This window comes from Lycium barbarum, chromosome 4 (genome assembly GCF_019175385.1).
Source record: "Lycium barbarum isolate Lr01 chromosome 4, ASM1917538v2, whole genome shotgun sequence".
NCBI lineage: Eukaryota > Viridiplantae > Streptophyta > Magnoliopsida > Solanales > Solanaceae > Lycium > Lycium barbarum.
Window position 1 is genome coordinate 57703751 of NC_083340.1, and position 21564 is coordinate 57725314.

The window sequence follows — 21564 nt, forward strand, 5'->3', positions numbered from 1 at the left end:
AAAAGTTATGGCCATTATACGAGGACAGCTTGGCGCACCTTGCGGCACAACATGCGGCTCCGCAAGTTAGACATGAGGCTCGCAAGTTCGACATGTGGCTCGCAAGTTCGACATGCGGTTACGCACTTCGACCGCAAAGTGTGCCAGTGAGAGTTGTTTGGCTGGCATGTTTTGCGACACAACATGCGGCTCGCAGGCATGCTTTGCGTCTCGCAAAGCGTGCCGCATGTTGTGTCGGTCCAGAATTTTCTGGACCATTATATATAGACCCAACTTCGTTTCTAACTCATTTTTTTCACCATTTTTGGTCCTAAAAACCTCTAGAACTCTCTCTAACATCTCATCCACAAGAAAATCAAAGGAAACCAAGATTAACAACATCAAATTCAGGAATCAAAGTGTATGAAACTCAAGTAAGATTTGTCTTCTTCAAGAAAATCCTAAGGAGGGTGAGGTAGGGTTTTGGTGCTAGAAGGGGAACTCCACTCAAGACTTGTTCAATCACTATCTAAGGTAAGTTTCATGACTTTCTCATGATGATTAAAGTGTTGATAAGTTAAAATGCTTGGATTGAAGAAGAGTGTAGGAAATGGGTCATGAAAGGTGAATAGTGACATTATTGGGTGAAGGTTTGAATTGAATCATGAATGTTAGTGTGTTACGAGTATGAATACGTTATAAATGACATGTAAACCATGAAATAGGTGTGATGTATGAGAAAGTGTGATGATGAGCTAAAACCCATTAATGTGGAGAGATTGGAGAAAAATAGTGGAATGTGGTAAATGCAAATAAATGACGATTGTTGTTACGATGTTGTGAGTGTTGTTAAGAATGTTTGGTAGTTGAAATGAATCATGGGAAATGTAGTAGGGACAAAGGGAACGCTTCCCAATTTTCCCTAGAACTAGTAGCGCGTTCTTCTCATCGATTGACTAACGATGGTGCGAATTCTCTCTTGAAGGTGGAGATGTGCAATCAAAGGAAATCAAGAGAACGATAGCATAGTTAACGACAAAGGTATGTTAAGGCTCGTTCCTTTCCTTCAAAGGCATGATTCCTATGTTACGACTTCATGAATGCTTCCATAGCCTCCTCATTTTCCAAAGCTAAACGTTTATGATTCCAACGCATGATTCCTCTCTTGATAACCCGTAAATGTGTCCCAAATGACCGTATCTTTCCAAAACAAAGGTTTATGATTTTGTAAGCTTTTATGATCATAATGACGGACACGTTTTGCAATGACAACGATGATGTCAAAGATGAGAATATTTTCCTATGATGACTACGATGAGAACGATTTCATGTTTAAAGATTCCAAGTTATGATTTCAAAGACGATATAAGAATATTGAGCTATTTCTTGATTTCTCAATTTTATTCATGGATGACGACTATATTTCCTTTAAGATTTCCAAAAGTATACGGAGTGACTTCTTACAAGATTGTGACCCTACTTTCTGTTCTTTTATATTAGCTTTCGTTGATAGTCTCGCCTTATGATGATTGTCCCTTCAAGGCGAGACATGACGATCATGATTAATCCATAATATAATTGGAGGTGTTCGACCTTACGTCACTCCGATGGAGTTATAGCTTTTCCTTGGGTTCTCCTGCATGCTATGTACATTATGTATGTATATATATATATGATATGAAAATGTTTTCAGGGGAAGTGGGGAAAGGTGAGGCGCTATAGACGCATAGCCACCTGTACAGCTAGCATATCATGATTTCATCCCGGACGCGGGGTGCCCGGACGCGGGATATATGGGTGATGGATCGGGCCGTACGTTCCTCGGCACTAATATACTATACTATATATGGATCGGGCCGTACGTTCCACGGCAATATATTAATGTATGATGACATATGGATCGGGTCGTTCGTTCCGCGGCAATATATTTATATATGATGATACATGGATCGGGCTGCACGTTCCGCAGCAATATATGATATGAAGTAAGTCAGCATGTGCTATTTCTTCTATACGTGACAGTCATATACAGTTGCTCCTTATTGATGTTTCCTTTATCTCATTGACGTATTTTCATTGTTATGCCTTACATACTCAGTACAATATTCGTACTGACGTCCGTTTTCTTTGGACGCTGTGTTCATGCCCACAGGTAGACAAAGAGACGGCGCAGACCTATAGGAGCTATCAGCAGATTTACAGGAGCACTCCACTATCTCGGAGGTGCCAGTTGGGCTATGCTTTTGTGTATATATGTATATGTCTAGTACTCCAGTAGAGGCTCGTAGATACGCAGTGTGGGTTATGTGGTCTCCCAAGGTTGCCATTATGTAGAAATTTATATACATATACGTGCATATTATTTTGATAGCCTAAAGGCTTATGTTTACAAAAGTATTTATGTTTCAAACAAAAGATGATTTCTTTATGATTTGAATATAAATTGATTAAAAGAGCACTAAATTAGTAGGATAAGTCATAGAACGAGCGGTGCTCGGTGGTTAGCCCCGGGTACCCGTCTCGGCCCCTAGCTGGGTCATGACAAAAGTGGTATCAAAGCAGTTCAATCCTAGGGAGTGTCTACGAGCCGTGTCTAGTAGAGTCTTGTTTATGGTGTGTTGCGCGCCACCCTAATAAACAGGAGGCTACAGGGCATTTAGGAAAAATGACCATCTTTCATCATAAGAAATCGTGCGATAGAGCTGTATTATAAGATTATCCCCTCCCTAACGGTGCGTTATAATTTCAGCGAAGCTGATGAAGGGAAAAGCTACAGCAGCCCAGAAGGGCAAGATGGTGGTTGAAAAAGGGCTCGATCGAGAGCCGTCTATATATATGGAGGAGGGTGAACCCCAGAATAAGGCCCCACCTCGTTTTTCCCATACTTCACCCAATTTCGAGGATCAAAGGGGAGCCTCAACTTTAGCTCCAGCATCCCCCGTTCCTCCCCCAGATGCCTCGGGCCAAGAGATGAGACAGGCTATTCTTTTACTGACTCAATTGGTTGCCAATCAAGCTCAGCGGCAGGATATGGGCCACGGTAACAGGGGTTGGAGAAATGAAGATAATTCTTCAGGGTTTGATCATGAGTTTAGGGGTGATTCGAGGCAAAAATTCTCTAGGCACTCAGTTCGTTTCACAAGTGGTGCTCCTCCGCAATTTCCCAGACTCAGATTTGATGGACTTACTTATTCTAGGTCACCCCAAAGTCTCAGAGTTTCCAATTCCAGAATTCGGAGTGGTTCTAGTCAGACGAGATTCTCGGTACCACGATGTACTCAGTGTCGCAGGTTACATAGGGGACCCTATCGTTTTGGCTCGGATGTTTGTTATGTCTGTGCTCGGCCAGGCCACTTAAATCGCGACTGCCTATCGCTACGTGGTAAAGATAAAGTTCGGACTACGAGAGTGGTAGCTGGCACTTCGTCATCGGTACGCCTCCCAAGGCCAGGGCCACAGGTGTTAGTAGGTGCTGGTAGAGACCAAAGAGGGACGCCTAGTCCGAGTAGATCCCGACGTCATATCCATGCATTAACTGAGCGACAACATCTTGAGTCTTCCCCTAATATTGCTCCAGGTATATTGTCAGTATCCTTTTATGATATGTATGCATCGATTGATTTGGGCCTTATGCCGTCATATATTACTTCAGATGTTATTGACTGTGTTAGAGTAAAAGACTGGGCCAATCAAGCAAATTGAGATGTCTATATTTGTAGTAACCTAGTGATAGCAGGATTGTGAGATACGAGTAAGTTAATTGACAGCGGGTGAATATAAATAATATGTGTATGTATGTGGATGTTGGAATCATAGACCGAGTGTGCAGGCATAACTTATGAGACAAGCATTATTATTTATACCCTTTAATGGTAAGTGATCTTGTGTTGTTTGTTTACGTATTATGTGTGTTCCGGTATATGTCCCATTGAGACATCGGACGTGTTTTCTGGGCTATGTGCAAGTTCGGAATTGCATGTTTACAAGAGAAACTCTGCCAAAATTTTCCTAGAATCTAAAGGAGATAAGATTTAAGCTTGTGACATGTTCTAGCGAGAAGAGATGTTGCGCAACAAGGTAATGGCAGGACGAGATTAAGTTAGGAGTATCATTAACAACTACACGAGGTGAGTTAAATACTATTGGATGGATAGTAACAGTAGTTATAAGGTAGTACTAAAGCATGTCATAGGAGAAAAAAGGTAACTCCAATAGAAGGTGAAACTGAAGTATTGATTGGAGGGATAAGCACGAGGAAGATACGATAAGTTTATTAGCAAAATAAAGTAACGGCATCACGGAGACAGAGATATGGATATGAAGGGCTATAATAAATGTAAATACGTTGGTGAAGTGACTTATGTGATAAGTGAAATAGGGATAATTAGAAAGAGTAATAGCTTAAGTATGCTCACTTTGCAAGGTTTAATCTATTTTATGAGCAAGATTTGCGGATGATTCCAACAAGTGTCACTCTATAGAGCTGATTATGATCAGGATATAATGAGGACATAGCGATAACTGGGATACACAGTAAGTAAAGTATAGCAAGGAAACGACTAAAGATGTGACATGCTCCATATGAACAAGGGGTGAATGCAAGTATGAATCCAACAGGTGAGCCCATGTGCGAGCCATGGGGCAGTAGATGAGGAAGCTTATAAAACCTTGTTAAAGGAAAGTCTAGCATAGAGGTTCTTCAATGACAAGAAATGATAGCAAGCAATGACAAAAAGGGAAGTCAACTTAAAAAAAAAATAAAAAAAAATGGGAAACTAGAGAAAAGTGATATGGCAAAGTCGTAGTAGTTGTGATTGGTAAAATCAAGAGTAAAAGAGCATAAGGCATAAGGGGTATTAGTTACGCATGAGACCTAGACCCTCGAGAACAAAGATGACGTTACAAGCGAACTTTGACCACCGAAAAAGAGGGCAAGTGATATTATATGGATAGTGTGGATAACCAGACCTACTACTGTTGTGAGCACCCCTATGGGATGAAATTTGTTAATTGGAGCGTATTTAGATATTGAATTATAACTACCAAAGGAGCTAAGTAAAATACATTATTGTTCGGATTGCTATGCCAATTGTATCACTCGATTACAAAGCTGTAAAGTGAGTATGTTAAGACCTCCCACACGAATTATCATAGTTATAAATTATGGGGAACAACACAAATGAGATATAGTATAGTAAGGGTGAATTAAAGATTTGAAGGTGAGGCAACGGAATTAAGAATGGTACAAGTAAAACCCTTAAAGGGGGGAAGCGAGTAAAAAGAATACAAGTGTAGAAATTGGAATGATGGACCCTAAGATGTGATAGATATAGACTCTGGAACTAAGAGTGAGAGTTGTACGGAAATAAGTCTAACGACTAGTAAATAAACGAATACGGATTGAGCAGGCATCTGAGGCTGTATTGAAAATCATCCGCGAAGACCTTGAACCACGTGACATTGGGAGCAAACAACTCAAGGGACATTGTAAAGGATGGCGATGTGATACTAGAATGGAGACAAATGCACTAATGATAGAGTCGTTGTAATGATATTGCGATTTATAAGCGACAATTGAGAAAAGGGACTTACGGTTTTCTATAGTAGGATGTAAGATATAAAGATCAAATAAAATAAAATGAATAAAGGAAGGAAGAGAGTGCGACGCGATAAGTTGCTACGGATAGACAAAAGATTTTGGAGTGCGAATAATCACCGAGCCTAGTCATAGTCGGGTACGTGAAACACCGGACCTTCGTAGTCGGACATGCAATGTAAATGATGTGACTATGAATATGACCATGGATACGATATGTAAATGAGTACGATTATGAATACGGATGCAATAAGGAAGCAGCCTCAGTCAAGATCTTGTGGCGAGACAACCACTGGGAAGAAATGACCTGGGAAGAAGAAGAGAAAATGAAATCCATGTACCCGCTTTTATTTTAATCCCCGGGAGAGATTCAACATGAGATATCAAAATTTTGAGGTATGTGATGCTTTATCTTTATGATGTTGCGGTCGTGTGTGGCCCTTATTGTTGTCATTGTTATGGCCCAGTGAGGCATTATGTATTATGGGTTGTTGTGACAGGATGGTAGTGCCATATTACAGGGGAAACTCTGGCGAAATTTTCGTAGAATTCCCAAGTGTTTAACATTTGAGGACGAATGTTCCAAAAGGGGGGAAGAATGTTACACCTCGGAAAATTTTCGTTCGTGCACAGTGAACTGACCGACGAGGAACTATTACGAGTATCGAACTAATGATGCTTTAATGAAATTTTGGAAAAGAATTATAATGTCCCTTATATTGGTAATGAAGTGCCAAGTAAGTTTCAAGAAGAACCCATAAGCCAAACATGAGCATAGGCCATCCAAAAGAGCGAGTTAAGGAAACATCTTCGTAATGATCTGGTTTGGAGGGGCCAAAACGCCATTATAAAGTTGGAATTTGGGAAAAACACCAAAGGATGAAATTTGTAGACAATTAAAATAGATTTCTAACCATAGGTCGTGGGCCCTCACAGCCTATCGGGATCAAAAGTTATGGCCATTCTACGAGGACAGCTTGGCGCACCTTGCGGCACAACATGCGGCTCCGCAAGTTAGACATGCGGCTCCACAAGTTAGACATGCGGCTCGCACGTTCGACATGCGGCTCGCAAGTTCGACATGCGGTTACGCACTTCGACCGCAAAGTGTGCCAGTGAGAGTTGTTTGGCTGGCATGTTTTGCTACCCAACATGCGGCTCGCAGGCATGCTTTGCGTCTCGCAAAGCGTGCCGCATGTTGTGTCGGTCCAGAATATTCTGGACCATTATATATAGACCCAACTTCGTTTCTAACTCATTGTTTTCACCATTTTTGGTCCTAAAAACCTCTAGAACTCTCTCTAACATCTCATCCACAAGAAAATCAAAGGAAACCAAGATTAACAACATCAAATTCAGGAATCAAAGTGTATGAAACTCAAGTAAGATTTGTCTTCTTCAAGAAAATCCTAAGGAAAGTGAGGTAGGGTTTTGGTGCTAGAAGGGGAACTCCACTCAAGACTTGTTCAATCACTATCTAAGGTAAGTTTCATGACTTTCTCATGATGATTAAAGTGTTGATAAGTTAAAATGCTTGGATTGAAGAAGAGTGTAGGAAATGGGTCATGAAAGGTGAATAGTGACATTGTTGGGTGAAGGTTTGAATTAAATCATGAATGTTAGTGTGTTACGAGTATGAATACGTTATAAATGACATGTAAACCATGAAATAGGGGTGATGTATGAGAAAGTGTGATGATGAGCTAAAACCCATAAATGTGGAGAGATTGGAGAAAAATAGTGGAATGTGGTAAATGCAAATAAATGATGATTGTTGTTACGATGTTGTGAGTGCTGTTAAGAATGTTTGGTAGTTGAAATGAATCATGGGAAATGTAGTAGGGACAAAGGGAACGCTTCCCAATTTTCCCTAGAACTAGTAGCGCGTTCTTCTCATCGATTGACTAACGATGGTGCGAATTCTCTCTTGAAGGTGGAGACGTGACATCAAAGGAAATCAAGAGAACGATAGCATAGTTAACGACAAAGGTATGTTAAGGCTCGTCCCTTTCCTTCAAAGGCATGATTCCTATGTTACGACTTCATGAATGCTTCAATAGCCTCCTCATTTTCCAAAGCTAAACGTTTATGATTCCAACGCATGATTCCTCTCTTGATAACCCGTAACTGTGTCCCAAATGTCCGTATCTTTCCAAAACAAAGGTTTATGATTTTGTAAGCTTTTATGATCATAGTGACGGACACGTTTTGCAATGACAACGATGATGTCAAAGATGAGAATATTTTCCTATGATGACTACGATGAGAACGATTTCATGTTTAAAGATTCCAAGTTATGATTTCAAAGACGATATAAGAATATTGAGCTATTTCTTGATTTCTCAATTTTATTCATGGATGACGACTATATTTCCTTTAAGATTTCCAAAAGTATACGGAGTGACTTCTTACAAGATTGTGACCCTACTTTCTGTTCTTTTATATTAGCTTTCGTTGATAGTCTCGCCTTATGATGATTGTCCCTTCAAGGCGAAACATGACGATCATGATTAATCCATAATATAATCGGAGGTGTTCGACCTTACGTCACTCCGATGGAGTTATAGCTTTTCCTTGGGTTCTCCTGCATGCTGTACATTATGTATGTATATATATATGATATGAAAATGTTTTCAGGGGAAGTGGGGAAAGGTGAGGCGCTATAGACGCATAGCCACCTGTACAGCTGGCATATCATGATTTCATCCCGGATGCGGGATATATGGGTGATGGATCGGGCCGTACGTTCCTCGGCACTAATATACTATACTATATATGGATCGGGCCGTACATTCCACGGCAATATATTAATGTATGATGACATATGGATCGGGCCGTTCGTTCCACGGCAATATATTTATATATGATGATACATGGATCGGGCTGCACGTTCCGCAGCAATATATGATATGAAGTAAGTCAGCATGTGCTATTTCTTCTATACGTGACAGTCATATACAGTTGCTCCTTATTGATGTTTCCTTTATCTCATTGACGTATTTTCATTGTTATGCCTTACATACTCAGTATAATATTCGTACTGACGTCCGTTTTCTTTAGACGCTGTGTTCATGCCCACAGGTAGACAGAGAGACGGCGCAGACCTATAGGAGCTATCAGCAGATTTACAGGAGCACTCCACTATCTCGGAGGTGCCAGTCGGGCTATGCTTTTGTGTATATATGTATATGTCTAGTACTCCAGTAGAGGCTCGTAGATACGCAGTGTGGGTTATGTGGTCTCCCAAGGTTGCCATTATGTAGAAATTTATATACATATACGTGCATATTATTTTGATAGCCTAAAGGCTTATGTTTACAAAAGTATTTATGTTTCAAACAAAAGATGATTTCTTTATGATTTGAATATAAATTGATTAAAAGAGCACTAAATTAGTAGGATAAGTCATAGAACGAGCGGTGCTCGGTGGTTAGCCCCGGGTACCCGTCGCGGCCCCTAGCTGAGTCGTGACAGGTAGTCCGCCTATTGAGATATTATTTTTAAAAAGAAAAAAAAAATAGAATTAATTAAAGAGTAAAGGGCACTTAGCCAAATTGAAGAGAAAATGAGTTAAAAAGGTCCTCTACAAACTGAATAGAGGTCCATGGCCCTCTATTTCCTTTTTGAATTATTTTATTCCTTATTTGCTTAGCTGGCAGAGGGAGTTGTCTTATGAAGGACTAAGCTGCAAATAAAAAAAATAAAACACTGATAATAATAAACCCAGGAAATTATAACGTTTTTAATAACTTGTAAGTTTACTAAAATACCCTTAACTCTTAATTAGAAATTAGTTTATATATTTTAATAAAACTCAGGTAAAGAATAAAATAGGAACTTTAAAAAATAAGTAGGTAGTGGGTGAGGGTGGTGGAGGGGTGGGTAGGGTGAGGTGGGTGGTTGTGGGATGAGGGTAGGGGTAGTGGGTGGGGGTGGTAGAGGGGAAGCTGGTGTGAGGTGGGTGGTTATAAGATGAGGGTGGGGGGTAGTGGGTGGTATGGTGGGGGTGAGTTATTGTGGGGTAGGGTTGGGCGGTGGTGAGGGGTAGTGGGTTGTGGTTTGGGTGGATGGCAGAGGAGCGGGGTAGTTGGGGGTGGGGATGGGTGGTAAGGCGGGGTGAGGGTGAGTGGTAGGGTGGGGTGGGATGGATGGTGGAGGGTGGGACAGGGGTGGGGTGGGATGGATGGTGGAGGGTGGGACAGGGGTGGGGTGGGGTGGGGGTGGGGGCTGGATGGTAGAGGGTGGGGGTATAATGGGGAAATGAAATACGTAACCACAGAAAAACCACCAAATTCATGGTTACAAAAATTGGGACTTTTCATGGTTATATAACCATGGAATGAACCACGAGTTTACAACACCACACATAATTTTAAAAACAATGGAAACAAACATGGTTTCATAGAAAACCATGCATTAATGAACCACGAGAAACCACCATCCAAACAGGGGGTAAGTGTTTGTTCCGTTATGTCTACCGCGGCAGAAAGAAGCGAGAAACTCCTCCCTCCCAACAAACGCTTCAATTGCCGCCTTTGATATTGCATAGTTTCTTCTCCTTAAGAGACCTTTCTGGTATGTTCACTTCTATATGCTTCTCTGCATTCTACTCTTATTGGATACTTTTCTTTGAATTTTCTACTTTCTTGTTTGGAGGAATACTAGTGAAATTTTGATTCTAATTTGCGATGTTCATCCTATCCCGAATTCATTTTTTTGTTAAGTTACTTTACTACAGTTTTTCAATTGCGACTAGCTGTGTGGTAATTAATACTTTTGGTGATATAATTTTTTTTCTCAGTATCGGAAAGCTTTCTATTGAAATTTTCTAACAGCTTGTTGGGATGGTTGTTTTGATTATTACTTAAAATTTTATTGTATCGTATACTTGAATCCATCGTTATGTAACGATGAAAAATCCCATTTTATGTAACGACTTATTTGGTGAGATGATTGTAGGTTTATTCTTCAAATTGTTGGTCGTCATCATGTAATGACGGAAAACGATACAATCTATTCAAAAGTTGTATTCATCAAAACAATACAATACATTGTGTAATATGATACATTATGAAACAATATGTAACAACTATCCAAACAAGGTGTAAATTTGGCATAAAATTTTTATTTTTATATTGTTCTGACCTTATAATGTTATAGAGTCTTTTGTTCTTTCCCCCTTGTAACTGATGATAGGTGGTAGCATGTGTTACTTAGGAGAGACGTTATATGTTGTAGGATCGGCTTTAACATAGAGAATTGATTGGATAAAGTGATTGCTCTGGTTCCGTCTCACTACTAGTATGGACTATTAGAAGGAACTAGTTGTGCGTGATTTTGTTCGATGCTTAATCTTTCTTTCTAAATATGACAAAGTTTGGTACTAAATTTCTTATATGAGTAGAATTTGTTTGTTAGATTAGTTGTCGATAAAAAGATGAATAACTGCACGCTAGGGATATATTAGGATGGTTGGAATTTCTTTCAATACCCTTAATGTGAGGTTTCGAGTTTGAGTCTTAAAAATAAGAAAACCTCTTAATAGATAGAAAAAAACCGGCCGAACCAAATTAACTTTGGTTTCGATTCTTTAGTCGGTTTTCGATTTTGATTTTTTAAAATTTCATTTTTTGGTTGCACTTACAGATTTTTGTTTTAGTTTTTAATGAAATCGCCTATGTTGTATTCCAGTGATCGCCTAAGTATATATGGTGATCACGTATGTTATTTTTTAATAAACACATATATTTAATGTTATAGTGAAAGTGCGATCATAAAAATTCTGGCGATCAAAAAAATTCTTAGTTATCCTCCCTTGTTCCTGTCTATTCGTGTAGTTGATAGGCAATTGAAATGGCAGAATCGTACGAGGGCAGTCAAGAATCATGTAGATGGACTGAGCCTCCAAGCTTCGATGAAATAGGAAACATTGGCTATGAAGCTATTCGTGATGGAGAAACCGAAGAAACAGATATTCCAAATACGAAGAATAACAATGACGACAATAACATAGAGGTTTATGAGTTTTTGATTATGAGCATTTAATTCTCTTTCATCCAAAATAATAACAACTTGATGAAAAAAAAATGTAGTTCAGTCCAAGCAGTCCCACTGAGCCATCGAGCTTTGAGCACCAAGCAATACAAACTGAAGTGGATAACGAGGTTAGAAGAGTCGAAGAAGAGGTAAATGATAAAATTTTAGTTTGACAAATCTCAATTTAGTGTAGTTTAAATATAGTAGGCGGTCTTTAATCATGATAGTGGATCAATTGGTTTTATTTTATTCTGCACTTTATCATCAGGAGATTATTTTAGACGACGGGCGACCTCCGATTTTGTTGAATTACCTATTTCATACTGTGATTGATGATACTGGTAATATGCCCGGTAGGGTGACAATTAGATGTCGGATGGGTAATTTGTTGGAAGCATTCAAGGATGTTTTAAATTCAAAAGGGAATCTACTAGTTACTACGATCAATGAAGTTGGTTTTGGACACTTTCTAGAGTTAGAGGACCAATATTGGAGGTCTGGTTGTTTTCATGGAGGATTATGTCACTACCTATTACTTAGACAAATTGAAACAAAAAAGAAGAATGAGCTTTGGTTTTTGGTCGGAAACAAGCCTATTCGGTTTGGACTGAATGAATTTTGCTTAGTTACCGGGTTAAATTGTGGTCCATATCCAAGTGAGGAATCCATAGAAAAGGCATTTGAGGACGGGAAAGAATTTGTTAAAAAAGTGTTAAAATTCTTAGGCAAACATTGCTTGTATGCTAAGGATCTTATGGACATTGTAAGTTTGAGGAGAAAAGGCCATTTTACTATAGAGGAGAAAGGTTGATGTGCTTCCATGTATCTTCTTCACTCAATTATAATGGTTGTTGACCATGAAAAGAAGCAGGTGCAAGAGAATTTCCTCGCTTTCACTACTTCTCTTGATTTCTTTTGTTCCTATCCTTGGGGCCGAGAAGCTTACAAGTGGACGCTTCAAAATCTGAAAAGGGACTTACGAGGCAAAGCTGTTGAGAGAGCCACAAAGATTGCCAAGGGAGAGAAACCAGAGAAGACCCCAGTGAATTACACGATAGCTGGCTTATCAACTACATTTGAGGTTTATATCTTGCTCTTTTGTTCCTTATTCAATTTTAGTTACTTACTAGTAAATTTGCGCCCAGAAAAATAAAGAACGACATATGAATGAATATATAATTGTTGTCATGTAAAAGAAAATTTATTTTCATTAATCAATTATTTCTGCAGCTGATGAGGTAGTTTAGATCTATTTACAACATTCAACGGATGAACTGGAGAAAATTTTACACATTAATGCGGCCTATGGTGCTTCTTTAACCTTGGTAATGTGGCTTCACAATTCTTAGTCGATGGTCCTCCCTGAGCATAGCCTTTCTTCATATCAATCAGTCCTCAAACCACCATTCTCAACTATTCTTTACAAAACCCAACCATTCTCCAGATATACTTGATTTATCAGTAAAGACAGTAAAGATAGTCTTATTTGCTGTTACGTGGGCTGAGTAGACAAGCAATTACTACATTTACTCGGGCTTAATTGCAATAGCTACGTGGGTTAATATATATAATATAATTAGTTAGTTAGTAGATTATTGTGTTATTATATAGAGAGTTGCCACATCACCTTGTCTATGCTTAACTATAGTGTTTGTAGGCCTAGCTTTAATGTTTATATATATATATATATATATATATATATATATATATATATATATATATATATATATATATATATATATATTGGAACTCTTATTATGTTTCAGGGATAAGCATAGACCATTATAGTCCACACTTTTCTGCTATATTGTGCACCAAATCCCTGTTGCAAAGGACACACTCAAATCAACATGGAACATATTCAAGCAAATCAACAATTGCTAATCACTGTAGTTCACAATTTCACACCAAATTAAAACAAATGATCGTAATAACATCATTAAGGTCTATCAAATATAAAAAAAAAAATCACAAGCTTAAACAGTTGGAGCAGAGTTATCCGGGACTCTATGTGGACATCGCGTTTTGTAGTGACCTGTTTGGCGAAAAATGGAACATTTTTTTATTTGTTTTGCTCTATTGGAGTAGTCGCCTATTGACGGGACTCGCTTAACCCTCTTCCTCCCTTTGGAAACTTCAACATCGGGCGGCAATACTTTAATTGCAGTAATTTCTTCTGTTGTCGTCCATTCAGTAATTGGTGGAACTGGGTAAATAGTCATCTCGTACGCATTCCTTCAATTCTCATTAGAATAGTAAGGATGGCATAACCCATGAATTTGCTCCGTCATCTCTGCACCAGGAACCTTATTCAATGCTACTATAGCATGCTCACAAGGAATACGATCTTTGTCAAATACCTTACATGAGCAAATTTTTAGTTCTAAGTTAACAAGAGTTGCAAATCCGATTCCACGAACATGAAACTCGAAGTCATTCAATCGATCAACAACCATACAAGTTGAGTTCTTATAGCAATTCCAAACCTTATTTTCACATCGCGGTGTCACATGTTGAGTATTATTTGCAGATCTCATACGACGAGTATAATTCCATTTTGACAACTTGACCTGGATAGCTCTCAATAATGCAAATATGGACCATTGTCTTTCAATTCTGAACTCATTGTTCAAAGATTCAGCAATATCAGTTGTCATTAAATTGTACCTGCTTCCAGGAAAGTGTGCTCTTGACCATCTCTCCACACCGACATCTGTTAGATACTCCCAAACCTTCTTATTTGCACTTTTTATTATATCAAAGTATGTGTCGAACTCATTAACTGTATAAGCTTTTGTAGCTCGCTGAAAGGTTTTCTGAAGCTTGTAGCATTTGAAATTGTTGATCAGATTTTGCCATAAGTGAACTGTACAACATCCATGATGTGCCACACCATACACTTCAGCAATAGCTTTTATTATGCTACCATGACAATCTGAAATAAAACAAAGCTCCTCGTCATCAGGGATGCAATTTTTTAATTTTTCCATGAACCACTTCCAAGACTTATTATTTTCTGAATCAACAACTGCAACTGCAAGAGGATAAATATGCCTGTTACCATCTTGTGCTCTTGTGCAAAGCAATACACCTCCATACCTTGAGGTCAAGAAGGTCCCATCAACACAAATAACTTTTCTCAAGAATTGAAATCCATGCAATGCTGCACCATAAGCAATAAAACATTACTTGAATCGATTATCCTCAAGTTCATAAGTTGTCACCGTTCCAGGATTTCTTCTTTTAAGTGCTTCAAAATATGCTGGTAAGACTGCATACCCAAGTTCAGGACTGCCTCTCACCTTTTCCATTGTCGCTTGTCTTGCTTTCCATGCCCTCCAATAACTGACATCACAACCGAGCTCTTTTTGGATGAACGATCGGATCTCTTTTGGTGTAGGGCCTATGCCACAACCAAATCTTGACATGCACTTCTGTCACGACCCAACCCCGTAGGCCGCGACTCGTGTCCGAGCAGGACACCTTATGTACCCAATAACCCCAAACCAACATATAAATTAGATACGCATATATAAAAGCCAAACGGAGTCGCAAGCTATCGTACATAAGCAGATGTAGCGCACGAAAGCCGATAAGGCCGTCACAAAATACATATTCTCAGAACATATATACACAACCCACGTATGTGTCTACAGACCTCTACAAACAATACTAACAGAAACATAAGACGGGACAGGGCCCCGTCATACCCCTGAATAAACATATACATATGTGATAGAAAAGTCTATACCAAAATATGGCTCCGGACAAAGGAGCACTCCAAAACAACAGAGCAGATATCCTAAGCGGGCGGATCTCTGAAGTGGGTATCTATACCTGCGCGGCATGAAAACGCAGCCCCCGAAGAAAGGGGGTCAGTTCGGAATATGTACTGAGTATGTAAAGCATGAAGTACAGTAAACAAAATCATAACCGGAACAGAAAGTACAGAAAATGAGTGCAAAGTCCATAATATCAAAATTCATACTTACAAAACATAAATAGTGTATGCAGAAACATATATCAAATCCGGCCCCAATACGGGACTCGGTGAACAGAACGTGGCGCCACCCCATCACTGGCGCCACAACACATCATACTTCAGAGTAGGGAATAGCTCTGTAACATATCATAACATATCAGATGGCCATATCATATCATATCATATCACCAACATCAGAACATAGATGTACATGGCACATCATACTCCGGACCCATGTACATGTCATACCTGCCCCCTCACATCGAGGCACGGCGAACAATGCAGTGGAATGCGCTTGATAACAAATCCTGGCCCGGGCTCAGTGAAAGAAGCATTGAGGCATCCACAAGCAGAGTAGTGAGAAACCAAATGCAGGGTAAAGTATAAAAACATTTACACAGACTCAATCGAAGAACCCAAACAACAGATCATTAGAAAGACGTCAGACGATAATCGTAGTGCATACCTTTCGGATGTCACGGTGGATTATGTCAGAACAGAACTTCCAGATTCGTGGTACATATCAAAACATTTCATAGGACTTAATGGAATATTTCAAACAGTTGTCGTTTAGGAATTAGAAGAGCAGCCAAGCGTTTTCTATAGATATCATTCGGAAACAATTCAATAGCACAATAGAAGTGGATTCGGAAATAGTGGGCCCGCCTCGGGTCAACCGAGGTGGCGGGCACAAATTATGTGTAATAAACTTTATGGAGTCGCTTATGAGGGTTGTAAGGTAATCAGATTCTATTTACACAAGTTCTAGGTATTTAGACAACTTTTCTAACCATTTGCAACAGAATTAGTTCAATTCCACTTAATGGAACAAGGGCACGTTTAGACGCAGGTTCCGAAGAGTAGAGTAGTCCCCGAGGTCCAAATTCAAACCTAATACATCTAGGACATGCCAAGAGAAGGAAAGGTGGAACTTTACATACCTTTCTTGCCTTTTACGCTCGCCAAACCTCAAATCCCGTTTCGTCCGAAACCTACAAATGGTCACATCTACCAAATGTTACTATAAGGCTTTTGGCATCCAATCTTGAATTAATACTTGTCTACCGAAATTTCGGCAGCACCTCCCCTATAAATACGACACCCCGAGAATTCAACTCGGCCAAAATAATTCAACAACAACCCAACAACAACACCAACAACAACAACAATCACTACAAATCACAATATGTCACAATTAGACTTCTTTCCAACATAATGCAATAGCTTTCATTCCGACTTCGCATTTTCAAATCAATACCAACTTGCTCATATTCATTACTAATCAAGATCACTACAATATAATTCGGAAACATTTCATATCATTTCTACAATATATTCACAAGATATACAAAATACACAAACTTTCCACCAAAACCATAATTCATCCGAAACCTCTAATTTTCGACATAAATATCCATAACACATTTTCATCCTCCAATTTCATTAACAATAGTCATAATTCGTGCCTTAACAATTTCATTTTTCATAATTACATAAATTTACCATAAAATCACAAAACTTCCCATAACAACTTAACAACCAATCTTTCATGCTAATATGGACTAGCATCCTTCTAAATTCACCAACCAACATAACAATTCACATATAGCTATTTCATAATTTTTATTTCCGTAATGAAGTCGAAATTAATACTAACAACATCAATAGCAACATCCTCCACATTCTACAAGTTAACTACATTTATTTTCATCCAAAATTCTCTTCAAATCTCATTCCATAATTCACAATACCAACGGACGAATTTATATCGCTATTTTTCCCGTTCTAATCCGTTAAACTTTAAATAATCTTGTTAGCAATGAAAAGGAGCCTTATCCATACCTTAATAATTCAGCCACCACGTTATCACCCTCCTCCTTGGTTGATTTTTACCTCAAATTGAAGACAACGCGACATACAACACTTTTGTCTTCATGGACTTCGGGATTCGGGGCTCGGATTTTGATCAAAATTGATTTTTCTTCTTTCCAATGCTCTTTTCTCTCTCTCTCTCCAGAACTTTCTGGTCTTCTTTGTATGAATAATGAGGAGAAAGACCTGGAATTTCATTTAAAAGGGTGTGGGTAATGGGCCTAACCCGGTTGGGCCCGAGTTGGGCCTAGCCCATTGACCTTTCGACCTTAAAACGTCCATATCTCCTTGTACCGACGTCACCTGGGAACGCACGACCTATGGCTGGAAAGATAATTCAATTATCTACAACTTCTATTTCTTGGTAATTTTCCAAATTCCAAACTTATAATACCGTTTTTGTCCCTCAAAGTCAGGTCACCCAAAAACATTTTCTTAAACATATTCGTTTGGAGGGCTTCCACTTTGATTTGGCCCAAGGGTCCTTCATGAGTTGTGTTTAACTTTACATATGTGATTCATATAACTTGTCACATGTTCCAAAAAAATATCGATGTGTGGGCCCCACCCCAGCAAATAATCCGACGTTCAAAAATACGGGATATAACACACAATTCAGCGATTACATCATATGAAGCTTGTCTATGTCCCTTTGATGCACTTTTAAGTTCACAAGTATGATAACCAACATAAGTTCTAACTTCAAAATGGTTGGATGTTCTCATCTTCTTGAATCGAACCCGCCAAGTGCACCCCTCAACCACACAAGCTACTACAACCAACGAAGGATTAGACCTATTTGTCTTGTATTTAAATTTACCCTTCATCGCAATCATTTTCAGGTTCTTCAAGACTTCTTCCTTGCCATCAAATATTTTTCCTGCACACAAATCCGAACCATCACTAAATTTGATTACTTCATCATCATTAGCTTCATTATCAACCTCATGTGTCACCCCATCATCTAAATTATCCAATGCCAATAGTTGTGAATGAAGTTTATCCAACTCCAAAACACCAACTTCGGTAGTTTCCCCACCTACATCATGTTCTTCGTCACCACTTTTTTCACCAACATCTGCAACACCCAAATCATCCTCACAATATGTATCAACCCCAAAAAATGTATCATCAGCCATAAAAATTTGTTCTTCCAAATCATTATCATTATGATCATTAACTACCCCAAAGTTGTTGCTCACATCATAGAGCAACGGATCAAGAGTGCTATCTTTTTCAACCACATCATTGTTATCATCCAAAGATACTCTAAGTATAGGTCCTGCTCCACGCTCATCAAACACTCCAAAATACACACGCAAATCATAATCATCTTTCAATGGAAAATATGATATGTCATCAACTGATCTATCAATTATCCTTGGCTTGTACTTTAGCTTCAATTTAGATGGATCACAATTTAGATCACAACGTTTACGAATTTCATTCACCAACTCTTGATACGTTATTCCATCCCCAACACCAATCACCTTCAATATTAACTCGGATGACGAACCTGTGGTTTCAACGTCCACACACAAAAATTTATCTCCCTTTATCACACCTGCAATGTAAATGAAAATTAATTAGTAAGATTGTTTATTTTATGATAAACAAATTTATACGATCTTAAATAATACATGAGCGATCTCTAATAATAAATAGGCGATCTATGACTACTTCAGAATCTTTCACTTTAAAAAAGGATACAACTTGAGCGGTCCATAACAAGTAAAGCCATGTTGATTAAGAGAGGGGTTTTTACTTGAGCACATTATAATGCACAACATTGCATCTGTTGACAAATATAGGTGCAAATAACAAAGTGTATACCTTGTTCAATTCTCTCTAATATATATACCATCCTCAAAATGAATATCTTGTTTTGAAGTTTCACAACACTTTCAATAAATGCATAAAGAACATGTATAGAAAAATATGACAATATGTTTCTTATAGATTTTAGTCTGTCATTTGCCACCATATAAACCTCGTTCATGATTGAGTGAATTTTTGTTTGTACTTTTCTACTATCTAGATTCCGGTAATAATTGATAACCGATCAACAAAAACACGTAATTAACCGGAGGTTTCAGAAAATCAGAATGATAAAAAATCTACTAACCAAGGCACATTCAGCCAAAAACATCAACAATGAATCACTTTAAGTAAAAGGCATGAGTATTCAAGTCATGAGCACTTACCTATAGCAAGTTCGAATGAAATTTCGATTGACCCACTTCGTGTAACAATTGAGAATTAGTTCACCCGCTTGTTGTATAACACTAGAAGATATTCAGAAACAATAATCGATGCTTCAAACTGTTGAACAAATTGCTGAGAACTCAAGAAAGCAAAAATTGCTGGACAGTTTCTTCAGTATTCGCTCAAAAATGGCGGCAAACCAGTAAAGCCGAGTACTGAGGCATATACCCACGTAAGGAAACAAAAAGGGAAAACTTTTGATTTTTGTAGTACGCCCCTTACTTTCTTGTTTATTTCAATAGGACGCCCTTTAATGATGACATGTCATTATATTTTGGTGTTAGCGGGACCCACAGGGCCATCAACTAAATATTTTAATTCTATTTGTCATGGACTTCTATTGCTATTTGTATAAGGCCATTTAACTCATTCACCAATTGAATTCTTTTACATTAATGAAAAACAGAATAAAAGATTTGTAACGAAGAAAAGGAAAGTAAGCATAATATTGCAAACCAAAAAAGATATTAGTGTTATGAAACAAGATTTGAAAGGAGATCTCTGAAATTTCCCCTTAATTAATAGTATTAAAAACATTATTGTTTAGACTTTTGCAAAAATTACATCACATAATTATACTTCTTCTGTTTCAGCTTATGTGATACTATTTTCTTTTAAGTTTGTTTCTTCTCTGTATATATCCAAGAAAAATACTGAAATTAACGTAATACCAAAATAGTCAGAAGACTCTTCCAACAAAATTGAAAAATATGTAATTGGCAACAAAGCTTTTTTTCTTTGTTGGTCAAACTGAAAATGCTCTTCTTATTTGAAATAGGTCATCGACTCAGCGTTTCCTACTATTTTATTTACTAGAAAAATGAGTTTTCTAAACAGTTCAACCCAGGAGCGGAAGGCTGATATAGAGTACGTTTATAAGGAATTGCACGTTTTGGATGATACTTATCATCAGAGTATGTCTCCCGACATTGTAGCTCATATTCAAGAAAAAATAGTCGATGGTTTGAATTTTCTATCTCCCCTAGAATCAGTGGCGGACCCTGCATGGCTTAGCCTAAAGCCTATAACCTTTTAACTAGAGCACCAACAATTCTTATTGTTTACTAGGTGCTATTTATTATTTTATACCAAAACTTCCAATATTTTTTATATGTCTACATAGAGTATCCGCCACGGTTAATGGGTGTTAATGGGTGCTCAAGCACCAAAAAATATAACATGGGTCCGCCCTAGCCTAGAATTGAAGCTCATAAAGAAGGAGGAGCTAATCAGTCTGTCGCTTTTGACCACTCGTCCACTCTCCCCTTCCCGGGCCTAGGCCCTCCTCAATGGGTTCTAATTCCTCGAAGGGGAGCGATGCCCCGTATCAATCAAAAATATTATTGATTTCATTTTAGAGAACGAAGACAATTATCTTCGCTAGCTTTCCGGGAGAATCTAGTCATTTAAGAACTTCATTGCAACTAGTAAATTAGACCTTCCGCCACAAAAAGAACTCAAAGCCTAAAGATAAGAGAGTTCAGTCCACAAGAAGCTTGTAGAGCTTTAGCCATTGAACCACATCCATCTATCCTAAACAGTAAGCCTTTTCTTGTTCGTTCTTCGAATGATGCTAGTGGAACTAATTCCTTCTGGCTCTACTCCAGTCTTTCCAGTGGAAGCAACTGATGCTTTGATCATTCAATGGACTCCTTGCTGTCAGTCCGCGCTTGTTGTCATGCTGGCAAAAGCAGGGGTTTGGGGATCTCTTTCTAAATTTGGAAGTAATTTAACTTAAATTTGTCATTAATTACTTTTAATAACTAGCTTTTGTAGCCACACAAATTTTATGGAATACTTACGATCGCGAATCTCAAAATTTCCCTTCATTTTT